Source organism: Giraffa tippelskirchi, chromosome 4 (genome assembly GCF_054371585.1).
Source record: "Giraffa tippelskirchi isolate mGirTip1 chromosome 4, T2T-mGirTip1v1.2.pri, whole genome shotgun sequence".
NCBI classification, from domain to species: Eukaryota; Metazoa; Chordata; class Mammalia; order Artiodactyla; family Giraffidae; genus Giraffa; species Giraffa tippelskirchi.
This window is the reverse complement of record NC_137278.1, coordinates 137,655,816-137,676,508: the sequence shown is the minus strand read 5'-3', so window position 1 is coordinate 137,676,508 and position 20,693 is coordinate 137,655,816. Positions and strand designations below refer to the sequence as shown.

General features: G+C 36.2%; 1 long non-coding RNA gene across 1 annotated transcript in view; it reads right to left on the bottom strand.

Moving 5' to 3' along the window:
• Window positions 1–20,693, bottom strand: part of LOC145546540 (uncharacterized) — a 63,598-nt gene that overhangs the window by 23,286 nt on the left and 19,619 nt on the right. Inside the window, exons 2-3 of the long non-coding RNA XR_014082995.1 lie at window positions 10,040–10,126; window positions 8,494–8,560 (exon numbers count right to left, since the gene is read on the bottom strand). This is a non-coding gene — a long non-coding RNA (uncharacterized LOC145546540). The remainder of the gene's footprint in view (window positions 1–8,493; window positions 8,561–10,039; window positions 10,127–20,693) is intronic.

Sequence of the window (20,693 nt, the reverse complement as noted above, 5' to 3'; positions counted from 1 at the left end):
ATTGCTTTCAGAAAAGTCACCAATAAACTCCAAATTGCCGAATGAAATGTAATCTTTCTGTCTTTATTTTTTTCTGGATCTTTCTGATTCATTAACTCTGCTCACTTCCACAGATTCTCCAGACTTTTCTCCCTTGACAATAATCTCTTCTGGCTTTCTAATCACTATGTTTCTTTGACGCCTTCCTCCTCTGATAATATATTTCAAAATAAATGCTCTATTCCACTTTTTAACTTATGCAATATTCTTATTTATCAAAATAATTTGCATATCCACAATTGCTGTGCTAAAGCTTTAAAGAAACATTGTATTTTTTAAATTGGTTGAATATTGCCTACTATTTTTACTGCAAACATTCTTATCACCAAAAATTTAAATAGTCTATAAAGTTAATGTATGTTAGTATGTTAGCACAAATTCTAATTCAGTGAATTTACCTGAAAATGAATTAATTAAAATTGCTGCCAACTCCAACTTCCATTAAGTTGAAATATTCTAAGTGATCTTGATGCATCTTAATGAGTTGCGTTTTGAAAGCAGAAATAGCTACAAATTTAACGCCTATCTTGCTCATCTTTTAACAATGTAGGATCACCTTTTTGCTTTCAAGATAAATCAGAATTTTCAGATTTTAGAAAATGAGCGACAAAGCTAGTAAGCTGTCTGCTACTCTCTCTCAAACCCACGAAGAGAAACTTGCTAATCACTACAGCTTCAACCTCATATACAACATAGAGACTGGGATAGATTCTTTCTAGAAAAACTTCACAATTGGCCCTTTCTACACCAATAAGAACATGATTGTAATCTTCACCTAATAGCCCAAAGCCTTTCCTTTGTAGTCACTTTGGTCTGAATTAAATAACATATGAATATACAAGTCAATAATTGGAGCTTGAGTATCATGAGAGTCCTGAAAGATGGTAGAATATTAGGGCTTTCCTATAGGAAAGTATTTAAATTAACTTGCCCCTTTGGGGCAAAAAGTTGAGGAGCAGTTTTTGCATTTGTCAAACACTTGTCTTGGATTACAGTGAGCTATTCACCTCACTGTAAACTGTCAGTACATTTTAAATTCCAAATGTGTCCTCAGATTAAGAAGAAAATGTAATATGTTAATTACCATCCGTTACCAAACCAAAGTTGGGTATACTTGCTCAACCTGCAGCAAAGCCAGTTTACTGATCCTAGGTTGTAATGAGGGAAAGTACAACATTTATTGTAAATTCAAGCAAGGAGAACAGACAGCTAATGCTCATAATACTCGAACTCCTAGATGGCTTTCAGGGAAAGCTTTATAAAGGCAAAGTGAGGAAGTATATCACAGGGTACCTGATCAGTCCATGGATATTCTTCTGATTGGTTGGTAGTTAGGTAACAGGGTGATATTTTGTGAGTCAATCCTCGACTCCAATCAGTCTGGTTTTATGTATTCATGGTCATCATGCAGTTAGCTTCTTCCACCTGGTATAATTTAAATATCTGCAAAACAACCCAAGGATTTGGCTCAGGACATTGCCTATAGCCCTTCTTGAGGAGGAACCAAAGGTCCTTGACTCTGTTTTATGGTTGAACTATTATTGTTTTGTCTTCCTTGTCTGCTTTCCCTTGTTTCTTCATTTCTCATTTCTGTGATTAAATTTGCTCTTTGGAGCTTGGAGACAGCCTAGGAGTCTAAAGCCTTTCTACAAACAAGATACAGAGGACATAAAGGTTTGCCCCCATGAAGGTCCCTCAGGGTCCTGCTCTGGTAAATTCCCTGAAATCATTGTTTACACTCATACTGTAGAAATTTACAAAAAAGTAGTACATATGTTGAATTCACCCAAATAAATCATTTCAATTACTATTTGTCTTTGTCTATGAATTATAGTCCCACACGGGCATTCATTGACTCATCCCATAATTTGCAGCCTCCTGGTTAATGATCTAGTCCACAAAATCAGAGAACACCAACCATTAAAATGTAGAATACTTGTTTTACATTATCACATCTTTCTAAAAATAGTTTATAAAGATGTTGTCTAATGAAAAATTATATTCTTTAATCTCTAGCTGAATTTATCTCTAATTCTTATATAATCTTATCATTGAGTGAATATAAATCATTAAGGAATGGAAATTTTCTAAGTAGGAAAGAACTCATGAATGAAAAGGAATTTGTGCAGAAAAGTTACCCTACTTGCAAAGGTATAGTTAAGCTTTTAAATAAAACTTCATGTTTTAAAAGACCTGTTATTAAACTGAAATAGAATCTGTAATTCCTTCATTGCATTTCAATTTAGGTAAAATTTCTTTACCAAATATGAGGTCTTTTTATAAAGAATTCTCTCTCCCTATATAAAATACCCAGCTTTTCCTTAAGCCCTTTAAGTCACTGTAATAGAATGAGTCTGTGAGTCCAAATTCGATGCATGAAACAGGGCACTCAAAGCCGGTGCATTGGGACAACCCAGAGGGATGTGGTGGGGAGGAAGGTGGGAGGGGGGTTCGGAATGGGGGACACGTGTACACCTGTGGCTGATACATGTCAATGTATGGCAAAAACTACCACAATATTGTAAAGTAATTAGCCTTCTTAAAATAAATAAATTGATTTAAAGAAAAGAAAGGAAAAAACAAACAAAAAAGAATGGGTCTGTGAAGGGCAAATACGTGCAGTGGCACATAACCAGGTCTTAGGAAGGAACTCAGTAATTCCAATTCAGATAAATCTTAGTAGAATACAGCATGTTTTAAAAATGCAGTTGCCTTTTGAAAGGTCCACATCTCATAAGATAACGATAGAATAAAGGATGCCATAACAGTGCTTACAATGTCTGCCTAAGGTAGATTTGAGCATTTACAAGAGGTTTGTGGACTATCTGCTTCCCATTAGTGATAGAGCAAAGCACAAGAGGCAGCTACTACCTCTGCCTCCCTACCCACTTCAGTTCACCCCTGTCAATCACCACAACACATTGCTCTCTTAACTGACATGAACAGGAGGGCTCCACTATGAAACCCTATCTTTTGACAATGGCTTTCTGAAAATCAAGCAGAACCAGGATAAGATGAATGAGGCAGGAAAGAAAATTGAATCGGAGTATTATTTTGCTAACCCTAGCCTTGCCTTCCTTCCATCCCAGGTTTCTTGTCTGGCCCTGAGCACAGAAGAGAAGGGGCTATTATGTGTCTAGGGTTTCTTTTCATACTCTTTCAACTCCCACATTCTTCTCTCTCCCCATCTTACTAGTCACTGCACCACAACTCCCTTCAAGGCAAATCCCTGTTTCCTATTAAAAAAGACTTTCTCAGGTTTTGACCACCAGCAAACTCTGAATTCTTCCAAAATGACTCAATTGAAGTAATAACTGTAATAAATTAATCCATTCTAATGGAAATGGATAGAAAAGCCTGAAATCGCTTTCCATCCTCCTCAAATAAATACATTTTAGTAATAATTTGGAATAGTAAAAAATACTTTCTGGCCAAATAAAAAATGAAAAGATCAGGGAATTACATGGAACATGAATATCTTCTCCTCTTTTCTCCTCTTATAACATAACTTACATCTTTTCTGTTAAGGTAGGCATGCTATTGTAGAGAAGCTAAATACTAGAATTTGAAACCCTCTCTGCAACTCATAAAGTATATTTTCTAGAACAAGTCCTTATTCTTAAAACTTAAGCTCATCAACTATAAATGGAGTTTAAAAATTATCTAATCATAGAATTGTGTGGATCAGGTTGGTTCTATATAAATCTAACAAATATTATAAAAATAAAAACTTTTCTTTTGTAATTTAAATAGTCTTATCAGAAACCCCACTGGTGCCATTATCTGTGTCTGACATATGGGACATAAGGATATTTTGTCTAGTTTTAACCAGTAAGCAATAAGATTCTATACTGCCACATTTTAAAATTTGTTACATTTTTCACTCTTTACAACTGATAACATTTTCCTAATGACTACATGTGTTACATGGTTTATAGTAAATAACCAGGCAAGAAAAACTAAAAGCAAAATCTTGGCATGTGGCCAAGCTATCATCATTAAAACTGGGTTTAGCTTATGTGAAGAGAAATGGCTGAATTTCCAGACAGTCCAAGAGCAGGAATACATTGTCCATATGCCAGGCAGGCAGCAAAGAAATTAAAGCTTAGTAATAATATACCTGCAACCTCTGGCGTAACTGTGGGAAACATGGAAGAAATACAGCAGATGCACTAATTCCAGGAAAGCTATTAGAAAAGAAGAGGTTAACACTAAATAAAATGTTGGAAAGTCATAATGTGGAAAGGTAAAATCATGAATAGTGAGTGATCAAATCTCTTAGTAGTCATAGTAGTGGCCCATGGTTAACTTGACATGTAGCTATTATGAAAGGCATACAGGCATAAATTGACCAATACAGAAACACTAACAAAGTATAATTACCTATTTTATTTTAAAGTCTCTGGCAATCGTTTCTTCTCACTGATTATTAATCTAAATAATTTCTTAGGCAATAAAAAAAATACAACGGTTGGTTAGCTCAAGGGCACGCAATCCTTAAAAAAAAACAAACAAGAAACAGATTTATTGTAACCATTTTTGATATTGCTAAAAGAGATAAGGATAATTGTGTCCCCCTCAAACATCTTTCTTATTTGGAACACATTCCTCACATTAATTTAAACATCTGCAATCATGTTAGATGCTGACCTCCGGCTTAAAAAAAATCTACTATAGAAAAACATGATTCCATTCAAATGATAAAGTAGATGAAAATTTATTTTTGAAATAGGATCTCCTTCACTATCCCTTATTTCCACAGTAAAATCACTTATCTTGAGGAGTCATGAACTCTTTTTATAAGAAAAAAGTTCATGAGGATTCATGCCATCATCTGTGACCCATTATCTTTCTGAAAACATACTGACAACTTTGCTTTGACTATGAGAGTTCATTTCAACTATTGTAAAAGGATAAAAACTATAGGGCTGGATTAATGAAAAATGTGTGTGTAAAAAAGTTGCTTATAGCCTTTTTATAAAAATCAGCTTGTGTTTAGATAATATAAATCTTACTTTTATATCTTATATCCAACAACTCCAGGGTTAAAAATTATTGTGTTTTTTTTCTTCTTATTTCTTCAGGTGGAACATGCTTTTACCTGAGGCCAAAGGATCTCTTCCATGCTTATTTCTGCTCTTTGAGCTATGAATACTGTCATACTTATTGTGGGAAATGGTCGTGTTCTTCCACTGTGAAATTTTAGGTTAATTACTTGAGTGCATTAAAAAACTAACGATTTACCAAAAATAGTGATTTTCTCCCAATAGGTAAGAAATATCTCTCTTCAAATCTAGAAAATATACAACAAATTTGCAGATGTCTCAGGGAGAGAGAAGCTGACCTGGTGGATTATAAAGCAGGACATCTATGAGATTTGGATATGATGACAGAGTTTAAAAAAAATAGAATTAAGAACCAAGAAAATCAATAAAGCCACCACATCAAGTAAATACGCATTATTCAAAAATTCCTAGGATATTAGAACAGTGAAAATGTGGCCAAATAAAAAGCCAGTGGTCATAGCAAACACTCTATTCCTACAACACAAGAGAAGAGTCTACACATGGACATCACCAGATGGTCAATACCAAAATCAGATTGATTATATTCTTTGCAGTCAAAGAAGGAGATGCTCTATACAGTCAGCAAAAACAAGACCAGGAGCTGACTGTGGCTCAGATCATGAACTCCTTATTGCCAAATTCAGATTTTAATTGAAGAAAGTATGGAAAACCACTAAACCATTCCGGTATGACCTAAATCAAATCCCTTATGATTATACAGCGGAAGTGATAAACAGATTCAAGGGATTAGAGCTGATAGACAGAGAGCCTGAAGAACTACGGACGGAGGTTCGTGACATTGCACAGGAGGCAGTAATCAAGAACATCCCCAAGAAAAAGGAAGGCAAAATGGTTGTCTGATGAGGCTTTACAAATAGCTGTGAAAAGAAGAGAAGCTAAAGGCAAAGCAGAAAATGAAAGATATACCCATTTGAATGCAGAGTTCCAAAGAATAGCAAGGAGAGATAACAAGACCTTCCTCAGCAATCAATGCAAAGAAATAGAGGAAAGCAACAGATTGGGAAAGACTAGAGATCTCTTCAAGAAAATTAGAGGTACCAAGGGAATATTTCATGCACAGAAGGACACAATAAAGGACAGAAATGGTAGGGACCTAACAGAAGCAGAAGATATTAAGAAGAGGTGGCAAGAATACACAGAAGAACTATACAAAAATGATCTTCATGACCCAGATAACCATGATGGTGTGATCACTCACCTAGAGCCAGACACCCTGGAATGTGAAGTCAAGTGGGCCTTAGGAAACATCACTACAAACAAAGCTAGTGGAAGTGATGGAACTCAGTTGAGCTATTTCAAATCCTAAAAGATGATGCTATGAAAGTGCTGCACTCAATATGCCAGAAAATCTGGAAAACTCAGCAGTGGCCACAGGACTGGAAAGGATCAGTTTTCATTCCAATCCCAAAAAATGGCAATGCAAAAGAATGTTCAAACTACTGCACAACTGCATTCATCTCACACATTAGCAAAGTAATGCTCAAAATTCTCCAGGCCAGGCTTCAACAGTATGTGAACAGTGAACTTCCAGATGTTCAAGCTAGATTTAGAAAAGGCAGAGGAACCAGAGATCAAACTGCCGACAACCACTGGATCATCAAAAAGCAAAAGAGTTCCAGAAAAACATCTACTTCTGCTTTACTGACTATGCCAAAGTCTTTTACTGTGTGGATCACAACAAACTGTGGAAAATTCTTCAAGAAATGGGAATACCAGACCACCTGACCTGTCTCTTGAGAAATCTGTATGCAGGTCAGGAAGCAACAGTTAGAATTGGACATGGAACAACAGACTGGTTCCAAATAGGGAAAGGAGTAGGTTAAGGCTGTATATTGTCACCTTGCTTATTTAACTTATATGCAGAGTACATCATGCAAAATGCTAAGCTAGATGAAGCACAAGCTGGAATCAAGATTGCCAGGAGAGGTACCAACAATCTCAGATATGCAGATGACACCACCCTTATGACAGAAAGTGAAGAAGAACTAAAGAGCCTCTTGATGAAAGTGAAATAAGAGAGTGAAAAAGTTGGCTTAAAGCTCAACATTCAGAAAACTAAGATCATGGCATCTGGTCCCATTGCTGCTGCTGCTGCTGCTAAATCGCTTCAGTCGTATCCGACCCTGTGTGACCCCATAGACAGCAGCCCACCAGGCTCCCCCCTCCCTGGGATTCTCCAGGCAAGAACACTGGAGTGGGTTGCCATTTCCTTATCCAATGCATGAGAGTGAAAAGTGAAAGTGAAGTTACTCAGTCATGTCCGACTCTTCGCGACCCCATGGACTGCAGCCTACGAGGCTCCTCTCTCTGTCAATAGGATTTTCCAGGCAAGAGTACTCGAGTGTATTGTCATTTTCTTCTCCATCTGGTCCCATTACTTCATGGCAAATAGATGGGGAAACACTGGAAACAGTGAGAGACTTAATTTTGGGGGGCTCCAAAATCACTGCAGATGGTGACGCTTGCTCCTTGGAAGAAAAGCTATGACCAACCTAGGCAGCATATTAAATAGCAGAGATATTACTTTACCAACAAAGGTCCATCTAGTCAAAGCTATGGTTTTTCCAGTAGTCATGTATGGATGTGAGAGTTGGACTATAAAGAAAGCTGAGTGCCGAAGAATTGATGCTTTTGAACTGTGGTGTTGGAGAAGACTCTTGAGAGTCCCCTGGAAATGCAAGGAGATCCAACCAGTCAATCCTAAAAGAAATCAGCCCTGAATATTCATTGGAAGGACGGGTGCTAAAGCTGAAACTCCAATCCTTAGGCCACCTGATGTGAAGAACCAACTCATTGAAAAAGACCCTGATCTGGGAAAGATTGAAGGCAGGAGGAGAAGGGAACGACAGAGGATGAGATGGTTAGATGGCGTTACTGACGCGATGGACATGAGTTTGAGTAAGCTCGAGAAGTTGGTGCTGGACAGGGAAGCCTGGCGTGCTGCAGTCCATGGGGTTGCAAAGAGTCGGACAGGACTGAGCGACTGAACTGAACTGAACTGAGACAGTAGTAAACCTTTTGTCTTTTTAGGAAGGTCACATTAAAAATCTATCTAAGGCCAAAAAAAAAAAATCACAAATTATAGTTACCCTCTACATTGTTAAAGAAGATTTAGCCTAATATGTCCTTACCTTTGTGACACTGATATAAAAAACTGTCAAGACTATGTGGCAGAGGAGATCCGACACAGAAATTTCTAAATGCATTTTAATGGAAGCTATTATATCACAATTACGATATTAGAGGTAACTTGTTATAGGTTAACAGAGCATTTTTTGGCAGTCAATAGATATATGAGTTTTAAATCTTAAAAATAAAAGTCTGATAGGTATCACAGTCAAGAGGTATGAAATGTCCAAGATTTTACCTTACTTGAAGCTAATAAATCATCAGTCTGTCACAGTTTCTTGGATGCTTGTGGAAGACAGGAGTCTCTGGAGTAAAAGACGAAGTTTGCTGGTCACAGCAATACCAGCAGGCTATATATCAGTATTTTTCCTGTTTCCCAAAGCCCCATCCACATAAGGTGATGTACAGAGAGCCAGTGATATCTGCACATGTGGTAGGTTACATTACAGGACTGAAATCCTGAGCTTAGGGAATTCAAATCTTTCATAATGGGCAGTAAGCCTGTCTTACCTTCTACCAAAGAATAACATATTTTTATATTGACAACAAACAAACCTGCCTTTGCTTTGAGGGAGATACTATTTCTATCTCCAAGGCTATTTACTATACTAGGTGTCAGCAAATTTTTTTTGTAAAGAAAACAGGTAGTAAATATGTTAGGCTTTGCAGGCCATCTGGTGTCTGTTGCAATTACTCTACTGTTGTTATTATAGTATGAAAGCAGAAATAGACAATATGTAAATAAATTGATGTGGTCAGTTATAATAAAACTTTATTTACAACAACAGATGGCTAGCCAAATTGATCCATGGGCCATCTCTGGTGTAAAAGCATCCTTCAAAATTAAACAAAGGCCAATTGTATTAAACAAAGGCCAATCAGTGTCTCTGCTCACAAGATATACAAAGATATGAAAGCCTCCCAACATTATGAAGCAGTTCTCAGCTCTAGTTTAAGGCTAGATATTTTAACTATAGTAAGTCCCCTATATACAAACCTTCAAGCTGCGAACTTTAAAACATGTGAACATGTATGCCAGCCCTTGCATGCCAGCTGTTGTACTGGACTACTATACTTTTCAAGTAACTGTACCACAAGATTAAAAATGTTTTCGTTATTTTTTGTTATTTTATGTACATATTATTTGTGTGTAACATATTATAAACCTATTATGGTACCATTAGCTGATTGCGTTAGTTGGGTACCTAGGCTAACTTGTTGGATTTATGAACAGATTGGATTTACAAATGCATTTTCAGGATAGAACTCATTCATAAGTAGGAGACTTACTGTATTTATATATCTAGTGATATACATACACACAAAGGTAATAATATATCAGAGAAAATATCACTGAAAATGATTGTATTAGCTCACCAGTCAAACAAATATATTTAATAGCCGTATAATGAGCATCTACTATGTGCCAGATTTTATTCTATGTGCTGAGATGCAAATGTGAACAAATCAATAGAATTTCTATTATAATAGCAGGAAAGAGGTTTTGAACCAGTGAGCAATTTAAGTGTAAACAAGTGCTCTGGAGAAGGCACTTAATGTGTAGAATGGCTTAATATAAAATTTATCTCACTATGTAGAATAAAGACAAAATAAACAGACATGCATATAAAATAAACTGCTACATGACAGAAGAAACAAATGGAGAAAGTGTGGCAGAGTTAATACGCAGCATTTGAAAACTGGCAAACAAAATGGAAAGTAAAACTAATTTTACCTTAATAATATATATGTCTAGATTAATAATCTGAAAAAATGTAAGATACCTGAGAACACGAAGTATATTTGTCAGGTTGTAGGGAAAGCTCTTCTTTCATACATTTTCAGTAGTACATGTCCATACTGAAGGATGTCTGTATGAGGATATTGTATATAGCAGCAAAAATTAGAAATAAGTTAAACATCCATAAATAATAAGATAGATAAAATGTGGTACATATTAAAGATGAAATGCTGTAATTTAACAAAATAGTGTTTTTAAAATTTTATCAATGCAACTTCATCCCAAAAAATTTTGAGTAAAAATAATCCAAGTTGCAAAAATGACCAGAATAGCTTTTTAACATTTTTAGGCTTACACACAAAAATGTCCTACATTGTCTATGGGTGTATATGTATGGAAAGGTAAATGGTTCTTAAAAGGATAACAAACTAAACATGGTTGACTTCTAAGGGAATGTAGAAAGGGCTGGAATTGAGAGCAAACATCACATGGGATTTTAACTTTATCAGCAACATCCTAAATTTTAATTTAAATGGTCTATATACTCATATGGGTCATAGGCTGAACATGCCCCCTAACCAAAGATATCAGATTTTAATCCCAGAACCTATAAATATCCTCTTATACGAAAAGACTTTGAAGGTGTGAATTAACTGCAAATTTTGAGATGAAGAGATTATCTTGGATTATCTGGATGAGTTCTAAATGCAATCATAAGTGTGTTTACAGGAACTTTCCCGACAGTACAGTAGATAAGAATTCACCTGCCAATGCAGGGGACACAGGTTCAATCCCTGGTTCGGGAAGATTCCACAGCCACAGAACAACTAAGCCCGTATGCCACAGCTAGTGAGCCCGCATGCTGCAACTACTGAAGCTTATGTGCCTAGAGCCCATGCTCCTCAACAAAGAAGCCATCACCGTTGGAAGCCCACAAACCACAACTAGAGAGTAGCCCTCACTCTCCACAAGTAGAGAAAGCCTGCAGGCAGCAATGACCCAGCACAACCAAAAATAAAATTAATCAATTAATTTTTAAGTGGCTAGACCATTTTATTAAAAAAAAGAAAAGCATGTTTATGACAGAGAGGCAGAAGAGATTTGACACAGACACACAGAGATGAAGGCAATAAGAAGACAGAACAGAGATTTGAAGATGCTGACTTTGAAGACTGGAGAGATACAGCCACAAGCCATGCAATAGCAGCTGCCACCAGAAACTAGAAGAGACAAGGAATGGATTGTCTCCAAGAACATCCAAAGGAAGCATAGACCTGAAACTATCTTGTGTTTTTGGCCTGGTGGAACATATTTCAGACATAGGTTATCGATAAATAAGACAGAATAAATTTCTTTCGTTTTAAGTCACCCAGTTTCTGCTGATTTGTTACAGCAGGCACAGAAAACTAAAACTAAAGAATACACAAAGGGAAAAGACAAAATAAAAAATCCCTAAAAGCCAAAATGTTAACGGCTATTAGTTCTGGGTCATAGGTGAAGAGTAATTATTCATTTCTTCCTTCTCTGAATTTTTAAAACTAAAAAAAGATAATGATAAATATCAAGACAAGGAAAATGCAAATCAACTCACTCTGAGAAACTGTCAGAGGATTAGAGCATTTAGAAAATTTTACTTTGAAGCCAAATTTCTCAATTAGGGTATTACCTGTAGAAAATCAGTTTAAAGATTACAAAAATGAATTAATGTCACTCAATCTATGGCATAGCCTCTAAATTAATTTAGTTCATTCACAATTTCAAAGCCTCTGGTATACCTTGAAGAAAATCTGGATTCTCTGGAGTACTCTCCAGGTCTCTTGGTTGTTTCCAGATACCTTCAAGTTAGCATTCTGCAGGCAACAAGCTCAGTTTAGCAGAGAGCCTGAGGCTTGAGCTAAGAGAGCCCGAGGCTTGACCTCAGAGAGCCTGAGGCTTGAGTTAAGCTTATACCTCTGTATGCACTACCTATGCTTGTGGCTGCTGTCACTCCTTGGCTCATAGCAGCATCACTGCAATCTTCATAGATATTTTTTAAATAATCGGTTATAAAAGGACTCCACAATGTCCCAAGACTCTACCTGAGAAAGTGCCTTTCATAAAAAGGCAAGTTTTTTCTTGCCCATAGCCCCTTTCATGATAGCCATTTTCCTCTTTATAAGGAAAAACAATTCTCGTCCATCCTGAATCTTATTATAGTATATTGTTTCAGGAAATACACTTAGCATGGATAATCATCTATAGATACACAAACTAATTAGTAGAGCTAGCAAAATTTCCATCTCATTAAGAGATACATTACCAATAAAAGCTTATTTTTGTATTTACCATATATTATCAAAGTATATGTACTTTGTTTTATATTCATAATAATCATAATGAAAACTTAAATTATTTTTACTTAAATGTTGTATGGTCACAGGACATAAAAATCTAAATTCCAATATATATACACATTTTTATGGCAAATAAGTATGAGAGCGGAGTCTTAGTTTGGGTCTACAAACCAGGAGCTTGAAGTAAGAGCTATGACTTTTATTGTTGTTTAGTCACTCAGTCATGTCCGACTCTTTACGAGACCATGGACTGTAGCCCACCATGTCCATGGAATTTTCCAGGCAAGATTACTGGAGTGGGTTGACATTTCCTTCCCCAGGGGATCTTTCTGACTCAGGGATCAAACCTGAGTTTCTGCGTCTTCTGCATTTCAGGTGGATTCTTTAACAATGAGCTACTAGGGAAGCTCATAAAACTTGGCATTTATTTATAAAAACTAGTTGCATTCACAGAGAAAAATTCAAACTTTATAAGCTTGATGTAAAATGTTACTAGTTTTTCTTATTTGAGAAAAACAGATCAAATCAAAAAGGTCTCATTTTCATAATACCCCCATATATAACAAATTATCAGACACATCTGTATATATGGGTACACTATATTGTTAGAATATTTTTACAAGTAACTTAAAATCTGACTTGGCAGATCATTCAGCTGAAAAATATAGAAGAGCTATAACTCCATGTGATTGTAGTTACTCTTCATATATTCTAAATATTTACCCCTTCTCTTACATGCTGGTGATTTAGTCACTAAGTTGTGTCTGACTCTTGTGACCCCATGGAGTGTAACCTGCCAGGCTCCACTGTCCATGGGATTTCCCAGGCAAGAAACTGGAGTGGATTGCCATTTCCTTCTCCAGGGGATCTTCCCAACACAGGAATTGAACCTGGATCTCCTGCATTGCAGGCAGACTCTTGTGCCACAGGCAGACTTTACCAACTGAGCTATAAGGAAAGCCCTTATCTTACACAGGATTTACAAATATTTTCTATCATTCCGTAGGTTGCCTTTCAATCTGTTGATTGTGTCATTTGATGAACACACGTTTTAAAATATTGATATATTCCCATTTGGCTATTTTTATCAAATAAAATCAGTCATCAGTGTTGACAATGATTTTTTTTTTTTTTTGATTTGGCACCAAAAGCAAGAACAACAAAAGTGAAAAGAAACAAAAGGGACCACTCAAACTAAAAAGCGAAAGGTTTTCACAGCAAGGGAAACCATCGAACAATGTAACCTAGAGAAACGTTTACAAATCTGTTTTCTGATATGGGCTTACTATCCAAAATACATCAGCACCTCATGCAACTCAATAGCCAAAACACAAACAATTGGATTAAAAACTGGACAGCGGAACTGAACACTTTCCCAAAGACACACAAATGGCCAACAGGAATATGAAAATGTGCTTTAACAAGGACTAAAAATCCAAATCATTGGAAAGAAAAGTAAAGGAGAAAGAGGAAGAGGAGAATTACAAAGGTGCAGGAGGGCTGGATTTGTTGTGCCCAATACAGAGAAGACACAGGATCAGTTCAGTTCAGTTCAATCGCTCAGTCATGTCCGACTCTCTGTGACCTGATAGACTGCAGCACACCACGCCTCCCTGTCCATCACCAACTCCTGGAGCTTGCTCAAACTCATGTCCATTGAGTTGGTGATGCCATCCAACCATCAATTCCTGTTGTCCCCTTCTCCTCCTATCTTCAATCTTTTCAAGCATCAGGGTCTTTTCTAAAGAGTCACCCCTTCGCATCAGGTGGCCAAAGTATTGGAGCTTAAGCTTCAGCATCAGTTCTTTCAGTGAATATTCAGGACTGCTTTTTTATGAATTTCAGGACTGGTTTGATCTCCTTGCAGCCAAGGGACTCACAAGAGTCTTCTCCAACACCACAGCTCTAAAGTATCAGTTCTTCGGCACTCAGCTTCTTTATGGTACAACTCTCATATTTATACATGACTACTGGAAAAACCATAGCTTTGACTAGATGGACCTTTGTTGGCAAAGTAATGTCTCTACATTTTTAATATGCTATCTAGGTTTGCCATAGCTTTTCTTCCAAGGAGTAATCATTTTTTAATTTCTTGGCTGCACTCACCATCTGCAGTGATTTTTGGATCCCCCAAAAATAAAGTCTCTCACTGGTTCCATTGTTTCCCCATCTATTTGCCATGAAGTGTTGGGACCGGATGCCATGATCTTAGTTTTCTGAATGTTGAGTTTTAAGCCAACTTTTTCACTCTCCTCTTTCACTTACATCAAGAAGCTCTTTAGTTCTTCGCTTTCTATCACAAGGGTGGTGTCATCTGCATATCTGAGGTTATTGATATTCCTCCCAGCAGTCTTGATTCCAGCTTGTGCTTCATCCATCCTGGCATTTCACAAGATGTACTCTGCATAGACGTTAAATAAGCAGGGTGACAATATACAGCCTTGAAGTACTCCTTTCCCAATTTGGAACCAATCCTTTGTTCCATGTCCAGTTCTAACTGCTGCTTCTTGATCTGCATACAGATTTCTCAGGAGGCAGGTCAGGTTGTCTGGTATTCCCATCTCTTGAAGAACTTTCCACAGTTCCTTGTGATCCATACAAAGGCTTTAGCATAGTCAATGAAGCAAAAGTAGATGCTTTTCTGGAAGTCACTTGTTTTTTCTATGGCCCAATGGATGTTGGCTATTTGGTCTCTGGTTCCTCTGCCTTTTCTAAATCTAGCTTGAACATCTGGAAGTTCTCGGTTCACATACTGTTGAAGCCTGTCTTGGAGAATTTTGAGCATTACTTTGCTTGCGTGTGAGATGAGTGTAATGTGTGGTAGTTTGAACATTCTTTGGCATTCCCTTTCTTTGGGATTGGAATGAAAACTGACCTTCTCCAATTATGTGGCTACTGTTGGTTTTCCAAATTTGCTGGCATATTAATCCAACAACCTTGACTATATGAAAGCAAAACTGTACATGTACTGGCAAAAGCATTGAGTTCTCCCAGCATCAAGAGACCTGACCTTAGATTTGTTTTTAGCTATTCACTTCAATTTTCTATTGCTTAAGCACACAGATCTCTCTGTTTGCATTTCTTATTTGATGTATTTGCTATTCTAAAAAAAAAATCTCAGAAAAGAAATGTAGATCTAGTTTTAATTTTGCTCTTGCAAAATAGTTCATCCTCCAAACTTTATACTTTGATGCCATAGTCAAACTTCTCTGTCTTTAGGAGAACAAACAAACCAAATTTATAGCCTTGTAGATGTTTAAGGCTTTAGGAATACTGAGTGTTTCATTAATCCTAAACACTGCATTCAAGTATCCAAACATCTTGAATTATAAAGGGCATTTTTAACAGGAAGACAAATAATTACATTACGTTTAGTCTGGGCATTTGATCAAGAAGTTTCCTGTCACATTTAGGCAGGAATTTCTATTTAGATTACTAGTCAGATAGATGCCCTATCATCTTTATAATCAAGCTAACAACTCTTTAATCAAGGTTACAATGAAATCAAAACACATATAGGAACACACATTTTATAAATAGGAAAAATGCAGGTCATGACACAGTACAATTAACTGTTTGCTCTTAGGGGAAAGGCTCTCATTGTTTCTTTAATAAAATTTAAAAAGTAAATTAAAAACCACTATAATTCATTTCAGGTGTATCTTTTAGGCATATAGCAACATGGTACTAGTCTATAAAGTAATTCACTATCTATACATGTTTGATAATAAAGCTTCCTAAGTACTCTTGTGTGTTTTTTTAAATGATACCCTCTCACCTTTCTTTAGCTGCATGGATTCTCTTTTTTTCCCCAAAGTACTCCATCTATGAAATTTTATACTTAAAGCCAAATTATGTAAATCATGTATTTCTAGCAGTGCCTAGTCAGAATATAGCTAATCTTTTAGCTCTCGCACTGCTAGACCATGGCAATAACTGATTAAAAAAATGATATAAAATAAAGGCCTTTCCTTCTTGAAGACTGTCCTTAGCTTCACAGATGCTGAACTGGGAGTTTGAGACAGAAGTGTTGCAGGTAAATAGAAGAGTGAAATAATGCTAATTTTGGTGTTTCTGTAAATGTATCAACACTCCTGCATCAAGAGATAGCCCAGAGTGTGTTTCCCTACCTCTTAACCCTTAACTAATTCTTAGCACCAAGGATCCTGTGGCCTGGTTTCTATTGAAAAGTTGTTTAAAAATCCAGAGAGATGAAGTGTTTTCTTTTCTGGATAAAATGTTTAAATTTTTATTTAAAAAAATATTATTATTCTCCAACTTAAATAAACATTCAGGTAATTCTTAACTTTGAAAATAAATTTAATTATCAAGGACAAAAGCTCCCTCTTTTTGTTGAAAAGCTGAACAAGTTTTCTACTGTTTCTTTTTAAGTGGAGGCCTCTCATAATGTTCCACCCTCAATAGGAAAACTCTGGGGTGGACCCATCAGCTCTAGGGACATCATTATTTTTCAGGATGATTGGTGATTAACAAATGCATTATATCATCAACTTGCATTTATTAAGTGCCCAAATGAACATAATGTTATGCTGCATGCTGTATGAGGCAAGTTAAATACACAGTCTCTACCCTCTAGAAGGAAATTATTTATATTTATCAGATGACAGCATGATGTAATCCATGGAGCACTGAATGAGAGCAGATTTTATTCATGAGAGTATCACTAACTGAAATATATCCTTTAGCTACTCTTAGGGAAAAAAATGAAGAACTGGAAGAATTACTCCTGTTTTCTGTCTAGGTGTTCTAATAATGACTCTAAATCTCTGCTTCATATCACAAAGGGATAACCTAGCTACCCTAAATTAAAATTTAGGAAAATTTCTATTTTATCCAGTAAATTAAGGTGGTTATGGCAGAGATACCCAAAGAGTAGCAAAATTTCCTTTTAGATAAATTTATCTAAGTTTAAAAAGTGATTATATTTTTAAAAATATATTAAATGCCGTGCAGATATGACAAGAGTCCTCAAGGCAGAAAGGAAGATGGTGAAGTTTGAGATACATTGGGTTAAAGTATGAACTTAGCACGTAAGTAGCAACAGAACAATGTCAAAATAGTCTGGCTGGCCTTTCACATAAAACTGTCTTGTTCAAAGTTGTGATGTCATTTCATAGAAGCATAACAGTTAAAATACCATGCAATACAAACCCATCAAAACTGTTCATCAAATAATTCACAACTAACACACTGAGAAAACAGATACCATTCCAACTACAATATTATAAAAATTATTAAATACTTAGGATAAAAAATAACAAAGGAAAACAAGAGGTGTTCTGAAAACCAGAAAACACCATTGAGACATATTAAAGACCTAAAAAAATAGAAAGGTACCCATTGTTCATAGATTGGAAGACTTGGTATTGTCAAGATGCACTATGCCTCAAATTGATCTATAGATTCAATGTAATTTTGGGAAATTCCCCAGTTGGCTCCACAGAATAAGTAGACAAGCTAATTCTACATGGAAATTAGAAATTAGAAAATTTACATGGAAATTCTAGAGACCCGGGATAGTCAAAACAATCTTGGAAAAGAAGAAACAAGTTGGAGAACTCACATTTCCTGACTTTAAACTTACTACAAATTTACAGTGATCAAGGCATTGTGGTGCTGGCATAGTTAGACGTATACCATTGGAACAGAATTCGGAGTCCAGAAATAAACCCTTACATGGAATGATTTTTGGCAAAGGTGCCATGAAAACTCAATGGTGAAAGAGTAGTCTTTTCAAAAAATTTTGCTGGGACAAATGCATGTCCATATGTAAAAGAATGAAATTAGACCCGCCTCATGGTGGTGGTGGTGGTTTAGTCGCTAAGTCGTGTCCGACTCTTGCCACCCCATGGACTATAGCCTGCCAGGCTCCTCTGTCCATGGGATTCTCCAGGCAAGAATACTGGAGTAGGTTGCCATTTCTGACCCACCTCATATCATATTCAAAAATTAACTCAAAATTCACCAAAGAACCAAATGTAAGCACTAAAACTATAAAACTCTTAGAAGAAAACATAAGCACAAATCATTGTGACCTTGATTTAGGCATTGGCTTTTTAGATATGACTGGCTTCCCTGGTAGCTCAGCTGGTAAAGAACCTACCTGCAATGCAGGAGACCCCAGTTCAATTCCTGGGTTGGGAAGATCTGCTAGAGAAGTGATAGGCTACCTACTCCAGTATTCTTGGGCTTCCCTAGTAGCTCAGCTGGTAAAGAATCTGCCTGCAATGTGGGAGACCTGGTTTTGATCCCTGGGTTGGGAAGATCTCCTGGAGAAAGGAATGGCTACCCACTCCAGTATCCTGGCCTGGAGCATTCCATGGACTCTATAGTCCATGGGGTCGCAAAGAGTTGGACACAACTGCGACTTTTACTTTCACTTTTAGATATGACACCAAAAGCACAACCAAAAAAAGAAAAAAAAAAGATATTAGACTTCACCAAAGTTAAAAACTTTTACACACACACACACAAAAGAAAGTTAAAAGACAACCCATAGAATGAAAGAAAATATTTGTAAATCTTATATCTGATAAGGGATTTGTATCTAGAATACAAAGAATACTTACACTTCAAAAATAAAAAGACAAACCACCCAATAAAAAGAATGGCTAAGTGATTTGAATAGACATTTCACTAAAGAAAATATATAAGTGGCCAACAAGTAGATGGAATACTGGTCAACGTCATTAATCATGAGAGAAATACAAATTGGAACCACAATGAAATGCCACATCATACTATAGAATAGCTATCAAATAGAGAGATAATAAGTATTGGCAAAGATGCAGAGAAATCAAACCCTCATACATTGCTAGTGAAAATATGAAATGATGCAGCTACTTTGGAAAAGTTTGACATTTCTTCAAAAACCTAAATATTGAGTTACCATATGCTCCAGCAACTCCAATCTTAAGTATACAACCAAGAGAAATGAAATAATATGTCCACATAAAAACTTACAGATAAATGTTATAGAACCTAATAACCAAATAGTATAACTAATCCAAGTGTTTGTCAGCTAATGAAGGAATAAACAAAATGTGGTATATCTATACAATGAAATATTGTTCAACTACAAAAAGAAGTGAATTATGAAACTGAAATACACTACAACATGTTTAAATATGTTGAAACCTTGAAAACATTATGTTAAATCAAAGAAGCCAGAAACAAAAATACACATATTTCTTAACTCAATATATCAAATGTTTGAAAAGGCGAATTCATACAGACAAAAAGTAGACTAGTGATTGCCAGGGGTTGGGATAAGGGACTGATTGGGAGTGATGGCTAATGGGAATATGGTTTGTTTGGGCAAATATGATGATGATAATATTCTGGAATTTGATAGTGGTAATGGTTCTATAACTTTGTTAATATACTTAAACCTCTCTGACTTTTATATTTTAAAAGGGTGAATTTTATGGTATATGAATTATCAGTTCAGTTCAGTTGCTCAGTCATGTCTGACTCTTTGTGATCCCATGGACTGCAGCATGCCTCTTTAAATAGTATATATTACTAAACTAGTAGCATTAGTTTCCATTTTTAAAAATATGCATTAGCTTTGTTTCTTGTTTCTCTAGAATGCTGTTCAAAGAATAAAAATAAGCTAAATTCAAGTATCATGAATATATAACTAGTACTTATTAGTTTCTTACAGCTGCTATAACAAATTACCAGAAACTTTATGGCTTAAGATAGCCAAAATTTATTCTCTCATAGTTCTGGAGCCTAGGATTTCTAAATGAACATTTCAGGGAGACCATATTCCCTCAGAAGGCTCTAGGAGAGAATCCTTTCTCTTTTCCAGCATCTGGTGACTGACTATGCTCCTTGACTTGTGGCCACATAATTCTAATCTTTGCCTCCAGGGTCACACTGTTTTTTCCTCTTCTATGTCTAAGTTTCTTCTGCCTCTCTCTTACAGGTCACTTGTGATGACATTGAGAGCCTATTAAGATAAAGCAGGATAACCTCCCTATCACCCTTTTTCCATAGAAGGCAACACTCACAGGTTCCAGGCATTAGCACATGATATGTTTGGGAGAAATTATTCCATTCATCCTACCTCCAGTACATTGCAGCACTGATAAGTTTTAGTGATTCAATGTACATGAATTTGACCAAACTCCAGCAGATGGTCAAGCACAGGGAAGCCTGGTGTGCTGCAGTCCATAGGGTCACAAAGAGTCAGACATGACTTAGCTACTGAACAACAACAATAATATAATCTACGTGCTGTTATACTATATGAGAGTATTACTTTAAAAATTAATCCTTTTTGGAATCTAGACTGTAAAAGAAGTAAACCTCTCACTCTTTGCAGATGGCATGATA